Genomic DNA, 12,245 nt, shown 5'->3' with positions numbered 1-12,245 from the left:
TCCTGCCTCGGGCATGGATGTGTGTGATGTCCTTAGGTTAGTTAGGTTTAAGTACTTCTGAGTTCTAGGAGACTGATGACCTCAGAAGTTAAGTCCCATAGTGCTCAAAGCCATTTAAAACATTTACTTTGAGAAAGCAGTTTAGCCTTTTGATACAAGTAATCAAATATGTGAGATATGATGATAAAATGTTTCAAGTAGGATTCCATCAAAATCCTACTTACAGTCAGAAAGTAGTTTTTTCAATCTCAATAACTATATACACTAGACTTATAACAAAAATGGTTGCAATTTGCTTTTATTCAACAAAATAAGTTAGTGAAATAATTTCCACCTATATTTCAAATGGCTAATTAAATTCATGGAAATGTAAATGTTCAGTCATCACTAGTGCAGTAAAGTTTGTAGTACTTAAAAAGTACGGAACAATTAGCTGTGTGGCAGTTTGGTTTAGATCCTACACCTAGTGTCTCTCAGTGCAAATGTTGCTAAGAAGGGGAACTTTTTTGAGGGTTCCAACTGTGAACATGAAATGATAAAGAAATGAAATCCACATCAAATACGAGACTATAATCAAAACATTTTAGTAATGAATTTATTTCGAATTATCACATTTTTTCCAGTTGTCTCAAAACATCTCTGGATTCACAGTGTAAAAGCAGTACATCTTACTTTAGATGTCACACTCACTAAAGGCACTTGTGTTATCACTGTTATTCTTATCAGAAGACAGATATCTTCTTATCCATTTCTCTGATATTTTGATAATTTCTGACATACCGAAAGAAGTGATGTCACAGACATTCAGTGTAGCTGTGTTGTGTGTGTTCTTTTCGTAACTGAAGTGTTAAACAAGCTGTAGTCTTCAGTTGTGTTGTGTTCTGCTTCTTCAGAGCCTCATTTTCACACATTAGCTACTGCAACTGCTTACTTTTCAACAGCAGCTAGTTCTTAAAATGGACCAGGTAAGAGTATGTATTGATTTCCAAACAATTTAGTACTTTAAGTCATCAGTGCCTGAATTAATTTTTTGTTAATTTTTTACATTGATTACTTTCAGCTTGTTTGTTACATTGAAAAGAACATTTAAAGTGAAAATATAATATACCGTGCCATATATATGTAATGCTAAGCACTGTTGAGAGAAAATGAGACATGCATATCAAAAGATTACACATTTTTGTACTGAATGAAATAAATTAAACATGAGTACAAATTAAAAATCAAAAACAAAAAATTACATGGTATGATAGCAGCAAAACATTCTACACACTGTCCCAAATTACATAGCACTGGGTACGTGCTGATGTCTTACTGTTTGTTCCAACACATTGTCTTCTTTTTTGGGATCTCATATTTTTGCAATCAGGTGCTTCATTCCATCAAACTGGATCCTATCTACTTTACTCCTGCAGTACAGGGTATGCTCAAGCACTCCTCAAGTAGAGATGCACAATTTCTGTTTGACACCTTTTCATTTTTTGTGGTAGAGTATCAGTACATTGTGTACAGTGGCATCCAATAACCAACTGAATTGCCCAGTACTATTACCTGTTATGGATATTTATCCTGTACTGATTCACATTTTGACACATTCAATCGGTTCCATGCATTTTATTGTTGTATTCTGTCAGAATGGAGCATTGAGGAACCTTGATGTGTTTCCTTGACTGCTGGAAGTATCTTTTAAAATTAATTATTGGGTTCATGCCAGTTATATTTGATACTGAGAAAAAATGGAACTGCCATACTGTTTATACAGAAACAGACCATTTTTCCATTGTATGGCAGGGTGATTAGTATCTCTTCCATCTTTCTGTGTTTCTTTCTTCTTTGGAAGGGGGTGTTTGGGGGTCTCCAATTTTCTCTCTCTGTCCAACTGCCCCCAATTAAAAAATTAAAAGGTGTGACTAAGTTGTCAAAATAGAAGTAAAAATTATTAAAATGCTCATATTTAGTGCTTATCGTTACTCTTATATAACAGTAAAAATGTAGCATGTGTTCCTTTGTTGCATATAATTTGGCATAAATATAAATACATCTTAAGGTAGTCTGTGAATTGTTGATTTTCGTTTTTTCTTTTGATTTGACTGAAATGTTTTAGAGTTTGACTAGATACTCTGATGGCAGGTGATATCCACTGGCTGTTGTTCCTTCATATGACATTTATTTTTGTAAGCTTTTTTGTAAAACACATCTCAAATAGAAACATGAAAGTACTAGAAAAAGTGTTGTACGAGTCATCGGTTGTTGTTTTTGAAAATATGTTTTCCCATGTTTCCTTGGCTAACATCTGTATAAAGATATTTACTTTTTCTGTGCAGAAGTGCCTTTTATATTCCCACTTATATTTTATTACCTTACATAACTATCTTCAAGGAAATGACCTTCCTGAAGATTTACTGGAAAGCACTACAGGTCTTTCTCATATTACACTCAAAATATCTCTTCCAAATTGCTTGGAGGTGTATTTATTTACTTTCTTATCAAAAGTACTATTTAAATGATGTAAGAATGTAGTAATAGCTCTTTGATACTATTGACTGAATTTTAATCTGCCAGGCAACAGAATAAACCTTGTGAGAAGCCATCAGCATGCTTGGGCTCATGGTGTTTTCAGTTAGGACTCCAGTACTTTAGTAAGCTGATAAATTGGAAATCTTACATATTGTTCAGTCAGATCTAAAAATCAATCTGATTCACAGCCTATTAATAATCTCATACTGGTACCTTTAGCTATCACTATGTTCTATACATCACTATTCTCTGTTCATTAATTAATGCTTTTCATTTTCCATTCCAGTAAATTGTCTGTCAGTTAACTCAATAAAAAAACAAATTAATTCAGTTCTGTAAAAAGGCAAGATATGACATCACCTATAATAACAGAGTATATTAAAAAGAAAATATCTAAAATCAAATATTCAGAATTCTTGGATGAGCATTCTGTAAGAAGTTGAATTGGAAGTCACATAGTACAGAGCTTCCCAAATGACTAAGTTAAGTAACATTTGCTTTGTCTGACTGAAGATTTTTGTGGTGAAAGCACCAAAAAATTCAACTTATTTTGCACACTTCCATTCATTAATAACACATGAAATAAGATTTTGGGGCAGTTCCATGCCTAAACACAATGTTCTCATTGCACGTCTTGGATAATACCTGGTGCACATCCTCAGATCTCATATAGGCAACAATTAAAACAAACAGTTGCACTAGGCAGTTTAACAAAAGCATCACAGTACATATTTTCTCTTGTTATTCTTTTCTTAAAAATAAGTTACAATTTGAAAATAACATTCATAAATATACCACTAGGAATAAAAGGGGCCTCTGCTAATCACAATTTACACTTACTCTTGCACAGAAGGGCACAAAGAATGTAGTCATAAAAATATTTGAATTAAAGATATCATTAGGTAATGAAAAACTATTTTAAAACAAATTGAAATCATTTCTACTCTACAGTTCTCACTCTTTAGATGAATCTTTCAAATATGTGATATACCTGTATGGATCATTGTTGGGTATTAAATTTAACTGTAGATTTAAATTACTATGAAATCTACACATATGAATATTTAGCATGAAACCAACCACAGAAATCATCAAACTGAAATGGCTTGCATTCATCAACACTACAGATGTCTGTTATGTATGTGTGACCACACCAGAGGGGTACCTGTAGAGAGATCAAACTAACATATGGGTGGCAACCATTTTAGCAATTACAGAGGTAACAGTCTGGATGATTTAGCCTTGTAACATTGGCCAAAATGGCCTTGCTGTGTTGGTACTGTATATTGCTGAAAGCATGTGGAAACAACAGTAATTACATTTCCCAAGGGCATATTGCTCTAATGCATAGTTTAATGATTATGGCAGTAAAATATTCTAGAGGTAAAATAACCTCCCTGGCTATGGATCTGTTTACAGGTTACCTGGAAATAGCTTTCATGGAGCCTCAGCTCAAGGTTTTTAAATTACATCTTTCTCATCCAGATTCATGGGGCATGAGCCCCTCAGTTTTCATGAACATCTCAACTATTCTTCTGTCATAAAACTCATGCCTTTCATTACATTCAAACCTTCATGATGTTAAAGTCCCAATTTTTCTTTTCATTATAGCTCTAGACTTCATAACAGTAAATTTATTTTTAATTTACAAGTACTTTTGCTCATTGAAATTTCCTTCATCATTTTGTATCAAAAAAAAATCTTGGCTACCATTTTAGCTCCATAAGCTTGAGACACTTTTCTGAAAACTGTGTGTGATTATTAAAAATGTTAATTTTTGGAAAACTGTGCTGATCAAGAAAAATGGAAGTTACTGATACCTATGTTCAGTATATTTTGCACTATACCAGCCCTAACAAAGAAAGAAGGACTAAGTGCAAGAATAAATGACAACTTATTTTTAAATCAAGCAGTTGTACTAACTTAGATACTATATCATTACCTAACTATGGTAGTTGAATTTGATGTGAATCACAGTGGCTCACTGGATTAGAACATCAGTCAGAGTTAGGATGAATCCTTGAACCAGAAAACTCTGACATGTTTCCTGATCTCTGCCTCAGAAGCAGGACACAAAAACATTTACAACATGAATACAAACATGGCAAACTTTATATGAATCTCAGGCAGACAGCACACAAGACTTCCAACATATGGAGCTGGTATTTCTGATAAGATCATCTTACAACAAAATTAAGGTAAATAATAAAGCATATGGATGCTTTCCCATCATTAACAAACCACATCACAGGCCGTGCATACCTTTTAGAAGATGAAAATGATTGCAGCTGAATGGTCAAAGCAAACCATTCATTTGATGTAAGCTTCACTAACTAAAGGAACTTCCTTTAAAACAGAACCACAGCACTAACAGGAACAGTTGAAAAATATTTATAAATTGAACACATTATAAAGAACATATAACTTATTTTTCAGTCTGTTACTACAGCCTTTTGATTAAGGGAGGTGGATTTCAATGCAAAAAGAGCTAAGAAAGAGTAGTTAATATGAGATGTTGTGTGGATGCGACAGCATTTCTAATAATTTCAAAGGAAATGCTTCTGTACACTGTACTTACTACATAATAGTTTTAGACATAAAAAATCTTTAATGAACACCGGCATCATTAATTAGTGCATTATTTGCTGAAATAAATCTCAGTAAAACAGTTAAATTGGTATGCTTGTAATTTGAGTTGGAGACAGCACAAATTTTTATCAGTATCACTGTAATTGAGCATAAATTGACTACAAAAGAAATCTCAGTTGAAGTGGTAGATTCAGTGTTTGTCAGTCTTTCACAAAGGTGTTTTCTGAAAAAACTGTCACAGATGCAATTTTGACCAGAGTTAGTACTGTAATTATCAAATGCAATATAGTTTATTATTGTATTCCTCAATAAATAGTCAAAATATGATACAGATTTGTATAGTGCCGATGTTGTTGTTGTTATGGTCTTCAGTCCAAACACTGGTTTGATGCAGTTCTCCATGCTACTCTATCCTGTGCAAGCCCCTACATCTCCAAATAACTACTGCAACCTATATCCTTCTGAATCTGCATACTGTATTCATCTCTTGGACCCCCTCCACAATTTTTACCCCCCACACTTTGCTCTAGTACTAAATTGGTGATCCCTGGATGTCTCATAATGTGTCCTGACAGCCGATTCCTTCTTTTGGTCAAGTTGGGCCACAAATTTCTTGTATCCCCAATCCCATTCAGTAGTTCCTCATTAGTTACATGACTGACCCATTTAATCTTCAGCATTCTTCTGTAGCACCACATTTTGAAAGCTCCTATACCCTTTATATCTAATCTGTTTATCATCCATGTTTCATTTCCATGCATGGCTACACTCCATACAAATACCTTTAGAAAAACCTTCCTAACACATAAATCTATATTCAATGTTAAAAGATTTCTCTCCTTCAGAAAGGCTTTTCTTGCCATTGCCAGTCTATGTTTTATATCCTCTCTACTTAGCCATCACTAATTATTTTGCTGCCCAAATAGCAAAACTCACCTACTATGTGTCTTGTTTCCTAATACAATTTCATTGCCGTCCCCTGATTTAATCTGAATACATTCCGTTATCCTTGTTTTGATTGTGTTGATATTCATCTTATATTTTTCTTTCAAGACACTGTCCATTCCATTCAACTGCTCTTCCAAGTCCTTTGCTGCCTCAGAATTACAATGTCATTGGCACACCTTTAAAGTTTTTATTTCTTCTCCCCAAACTTTAATTCTTAATACAAATTTTTCTTTGGTATCTTTTACTGCTTGTTCAATGTACTGATTGAATAACATTGGGGATGCGATACACCCCTGTCTCACTCTCTTCTCAACCACTGCTTCCCTTTCATACCCGTCCTGTCTGATTTTTGTACAAGTCGTAAATAGCCTTTTCCTCCGTGTATTTTACCCCTGCTACCCGCAGAGTTTCAAAGAGAGTACTCCAGTCAACATTGTCAAATGTTTCTCTAAGTCTACAAATGTTGGTTTGCCTTTCCTTACCCTTTCTAAGCAGACATGTCTGCTTGTGTCTGTGTATGTGCGGATGGATATGTGTGTGTGCGCGAGTGTATACCTGTCCTTTTTTCCCCCTAAGGTAAGTCTTTCTGCTCCCGGGATTGGAATGACTCCTTACCCTCTCCCTTAAAACCCACATCCTTTCGTCTTTCCCTCTCGTTCCCTCTTTCCTGACGAAGCAACCACTGGTTGCGAAAGCTAGAATTTTGTGTGTATGTATGTGTTTGTTTGTGTTTCTATCGACCTGCCAGCGCTTTCGTATGGTAAGTCACATCATCTTTGTTTTTAAATATATGATAGTTCAATGATTTTCACACCTGTCAGCTCTTGCCCTCTTTGGAATTGGAACTACTACATTCTTCTTGAAGTCTGAGGGTCTCTCTCCTGTCGCATTATCTTGCACATCAGATGGAAGGGTTTTGTTATAGGTGGCTTTACCAAGGCTATCAGTAGTTCTGACAAAATATTGTCTATCCCTGCAGCCTCGTTGCAACTTGGACCTTTCATAGCTCTGCCAAATTCTCCTCACAGTATCGCATCTCCCATCTTTTCCCCATCCACATCCACTTCCCTTTCTATAATATTACCTTCAAGTTCATCTCCCTTGTATAGAGCCGTTATATACTCCTTCCACCTTTCAGCTTTCCCTTCTTTGCTTTTCCATCTGAGCCCTTGATATTCATACAGCTGCTTCTCTTTTTCCCAAAGGTCTATTTAATTTGCCTGTAGGCAATATTTATCTTTCCCCTAGTGAATTATGCTTCTAAATCCTTACATTTGTCCTCTAGGCATTCCTGCTTAGCCATTTTGCCCTTCCTGTCGATCTCATTTTTTTAAAGTTTGTATTCCCTTTCACCTGATTCATTTGCTGCATTTTTTTAATTTTCAGTTAAATTCAATATCTCTTGTGTTATCTGAGGATTTCTACTAGGTCTTGTCCTTTTATCTATTTGATGCTCTGCTGCCTTCACTACTTCATCTCGTGAACTGTATTTCTTTCCCCTGTTCTAGTCAGCTGTTGCCTAATGTTCCCTCTGAAACTCTCAACAACTTCTGGTTCTTTCAATTTATCCAGGTTTCATCTCCTTAATTTCCTACCTTTTTCTAATTTCTTTAGTTGTAATGTACAGCTGATAACCAATAAATTGTGGTCAGAGTCCACATCTGCCCCTGACAACGTCTTACAGCTTAAAATCTGGTTCCTGAATCTCTGTCTAACCATTATATAATCAGTCTGAAACCTTTCAGTGTCTCCAGGCTTCTTCCATGTATACAATCTTCTTTTATGATTCTTAAACCAAGTGTTAGCAATGATTAAATTATCCTCTGTGCAAAATTCTATCAGGTGGCTTCCTCGTTCATTCCTTCCCCCAGTCCATATTCACCTACTATTTTTCCTTCTCGTCCTTCTCCTACTATTGAATTCCAGAGCCCCATCACAATTAAATTTTCAGCTCTTATAATACCAATACCAGGGGGAAAAACATTGATAGCATCCTATCTCTAAGGGAATAATGTGTAAATGAACACCTAATCAACATTAAGACAGAAATTCGTCAGCAACATTAGAAACACAGAGAAAATTCTTATGCAAACAGTTATAAGGGAAAAAAATTAGGGCAGCAGCAGCAGACTGATTTGTAATACATGAGAGGCTGCACAAAGACTGCTGATTTTCCAGCTCCGACCAACATAATTGTTTAAATTTTGACTACCAGAGGTGGACTAAGGAAGCTGACTAAAAAATATTCAAGTTTACAGATGCAGACTGAATAACGTAGCATTTGGACTGTTTGAATACCCACCACCTCTAACTCAATAAACACATTGTCTGAACTAATTGAGTGTTTGCCCACGACTGTCTATGGATTTGTGCACGATACCTACAGAAAGATGCACATAGTATAGAAATTACGAAATGGTAAAATACTCCATGATTACATCTTCTATAATAATATAAAAAAAACAGCAAAAGGAAAGAATACAAAAACATATGATGCAGTGAAGGTATTTTGATTATCTATAAGCTTTATAATCAAAAAATGCCAAAGTGATAGGTATTATTTTCTGCTCTGGAAGTTTTATTGTGCATATGGATTTCCAAAGACCACCAAGAATTTTCTAGTTAGATTTTCTAATTTGAATATCTTACAAAGTAGCATGTTATTTTGGACACTTAACATTTTTGCAAGCAGGAAAATCAAGGTTACACATTTGTAACAATTGATCAAATTTTAAGATAAAACTTCCTCAAATTGACAATTTTGAATTAGTATAACTTTTTAAATATACAGTTTTCAGAATAAAGTAAGATGTTCATTGGAAACATAAAAAAGTGTGCTTTTAGACACGGTAGTTCGAGCCTAAAATAGACAACTGTTAGTTGATTTGAATTATGAATAGCATATGGTTTTAATGACATAAGTTTAAAATATTTCATGAAAATTAATTATAATTTTATAATCAGTAATCTGAAAACTATAAACTGAATAATAAAGTTTAGTGAAATATAGCATAGATAAGAATTTAACAACTTTGATGTTTCTTGTTACACCCAATGAGTGGTCGTGACCAGATGTGCTGTAATCCAGGTGAATGGTTGCTCGAAACATGCATTGAGCCATCGACACTGGCCACTGGCTGATTGGAGCAGTATTATGCTATGATGGAGAGGGGGAGGGAGGAGGGAAGGGGGAGGGGAGGGGCATTCACCCAGACTGAGACCCATGGGAGGAATCCAAGGCACTATGACATCAGTGGACTACATGAAAATTTCCAGAATGAGAATTTTCACTCTGCAGCGGAGTGTGCGCTGATATGTAACTTCCTGGGAGATAAAAACTGTGTGCCAGGCCGAGACTCGAACTCGGGACCTTTGCCTTTCGCGGGCAAGTGCTCTACCAACTGAGCTACCCAAGCACAACTCACGCCCCGTCCTCACAGCTTTACTTCTGCCAGTACCTCATCTCCTACCTTCCAAACTTTACAGAAGCTCTCCTGAAGTTTCATATCAGCACACACTCTGCTGCAGAGTGAAAATCTCATTCTGGAAACATCCCCCAGGCTGTGGCTAAGCCATGTCTCCGCAATATCCTTTCTTTCAGGAGTGCTAGTTCTGCAAGGTTCGCAGGAGAGCTTCTGTAAAGTTTGGAAGGTAGGAGACGAGGTGCTGGCAGAAGTAAAGCTGTGAGGACGGGGCGTGAGTCATGCTTGGGTAGCTCAGTTGGTAGAGCACTTGCCCGTGAAAGGCAAAGGTCCCAAGTTCGAGTCTCGGCCTGGCATACAGTTTTAATCTGCCAGGAAGTTTTACATGAAAATTAATACTGATTACCTGCATTCTGCCATGCTTGATGTCTTCCCTGACAGCAACAGCATCTCCCAGCAGGGTAACTGCCCTTGTCAAATATCAGAACCATGCTACAGTGGTTTGAGGAGCATGGTAGGGAACTCATGTTGATGTCTTGACTGCCAAATTCCTTTAATCTAAACCTGATGAAACACATCTGGGACACTTTCAGACACTCGCTCTGTGTACACAAATCAACTGTCCAAAATTTATGGGAATTACATGATCTATTCAGAGACATCTGGTACCAAATACCTCCAGAAACCTACCAAGGACTTTTCAGATCCATAAAATGAGAACTGTTCCTGGTTTTTTTTCCCTAAGGTGGACAAACACGCAAGTACGCAAGTGGTTAAGGTTTGGCTCATCAGTGTAAGTGTGTGTCAGTGTGTGTATGCATGTATGTTTGTGATGAGAGAGAGAGAGAGAGGGAGAGGGGGGGGGGAGGGGGGAGGAGAAGAAGGAGAGAATGAGTAGTAGATTTCAAGGAGGGAGGTGTATGAGTGGATGGGAAAGAGAGAAAGGGAGAAATATGTATGGGGACATGGGGGTGCAAGGTCAAGGCTAGGCTCTTCTAGCTCATGTGCATCCTGGTAGGCAGCCGGGCACCAATGGGTACAAGTGTCAGGTGTGTGAAAACAGTTAACGCATGGGTGGCAGTAAGGCTGACAGGCCATAGCTTATATGACTGTTCCACAGAGTATGAATGCATGTGGTTTGCCCATCCACAGAATGCATGTAATAGGTCTATCTGGTGGGTATCTTATACTAGCTGCCCCTGCCTGTGAGTGATAACCTTGTCTTGCTAGCAGAATCTCTGGATGGAAAATAAAAGCAGAGTACATGATTACTGCAAATACATAGAATGAGAGAAGCTAAAGAATGGGATTAATGGAATTTTAAGTGAGGAATATTAAAACAGAGGATATCCTACAGCAACCAGATGCCACCTATGTAGTTTACAGAGTCTGGTGATGGTAGGGAGGAAGAGCATCGTTGAAGAGGAATTGCAACAGTAAATGATATGCTGGAATGACAGTTTCCTGTGTAGCTCAGAGCAGTTGGTTTTGGGCTACACATAATGCAGCCTCGTTTGAAGAGAATTATGTTGTAGTATGCAGCATGTTCAGCAGCTAGTTAGTTATCATATGTACTGTGTACACAGCAGAGTAATTGCACCACACTTGTGGATGTCCTGGCTGCTTTTACTTCTACCTTTGATTGGGTAGGATATACACATGACGGAGCTACAGTTGGAGGTGGTGGATTGGTATATGATTAAGGTTTTACATCTGGGATACCCTCAAGTAAATGTCTCATGATGGTATAGCAATGAGTAGGATATTGTGTGGATTTCACATTCTGTAAAGGTGTGACAGTGATTTCCTGCACCCTATCAAGACAGCTGCCATCCTACAATTGGAAAAAGATTCTTAATGTCTTTTGAGGAAACTATCTAACCTACTTCTTACTCCTATCTGGTAGTACCACTACACTGAACCCATCACTCTCAACCACCCTACCCATCCCACTCCCAATCAATGCCTTATTTCTCTTTTTAGACCCTGTAAAGCAACCGACATGTTTTTTTTTTTTTTTCTTTTTTTTTCTCTTAAGTGTCTTTGATATTGATCTTCAAAACTGTGTTATGATAACTACTAAGTGAATTAAACAGTTAATAATGATTCACCACAACACAGTCAGATTTACTTTTTAGTTGATTTATCTTTATTGTACTAAAATACGATGATAAACTTTTAAGTAGTAATTTTGCCAGGCAGTAAAACATAAGTCAGCAGTTCGCATAGTCTATGAATATTCTGTCAAAATTTTACAAGTGACAACACAAATAACTAACACCTTGACTGCTGAAGCGTGACTGACTAATAAAGTGAATGACAAAGTTTTGCACTGACTGAATATTCATCACAGACTTAATAATAGCATGGTGATGACTGAAGGTTCACTACCTAACTGACATGGAGTGTTACAGGATGATTATGAAATGCTGACTAACACATAACATCTATACTGTTTAACTGCTCAGCCCTAACTATGACTTTGTATGGAATGCCTGCATAAAGACACACATGCTACAATAACTAAAAAATTGTAAAGTACTCAGTATTTACAGCTTTAATAATAATATAATTACAACAAAAGTAAAAAAAAATACAAAAATACATTAGTCAGTGAAGCTATCTGGATTAATTGTAGTCTGTATAAGCAAAAAAATGGCAAAATGATATGTATTATTTTATGAAGCAGAGGTTTAATGTGCATGGGGATGTCCAAAGCCTACAAGAATTTTCAGAAAAGTTAAATTTTCTAATCTGAACATTTTAAAA

The 12,245-nt window shown here is 36.4% G+C and overlaps 1 non-coding gene across 1 annotated transcript; it reads right to left on the bottom strand.

The window, feature by feature from the left end:
- Window positions 1-9,396: 9,396 nt before the first annotated feature.
- Trnas-cga (transfer RNA serine (anticodon CGA)) lies at window positions 9,397-9,471 on the bottom strand. Its single transcript has one exon. It is a non-coding gene; the product is annotated as a tRNA-Ser (tRNA).
- Window positions 9,472-12,245: the final 2,774 nt, after the last annotated feature.

This window comes from Schistocerca serialis, chromosome 3 (assembly GCF_023864345.2).
Source record: "Schistocerca serialis cubense isolate TAMUIC-IGC-003099 chromosome 3, iqSchSeri2.2, whole genome shotgun sequence".
In the NCBI taxonomy this organism is placed as follows: Eukaryota; Metazoa; Arthropoda; class Insecta; order Orthoptera; family Acrididae; genus Schistocerca; species Schistocerca serialis.
The sequence above is the reverse complement of the archived record's forward strand: the minus strand, read 5'-3'. Positions and strand labels throughout refer to the sequence as shown.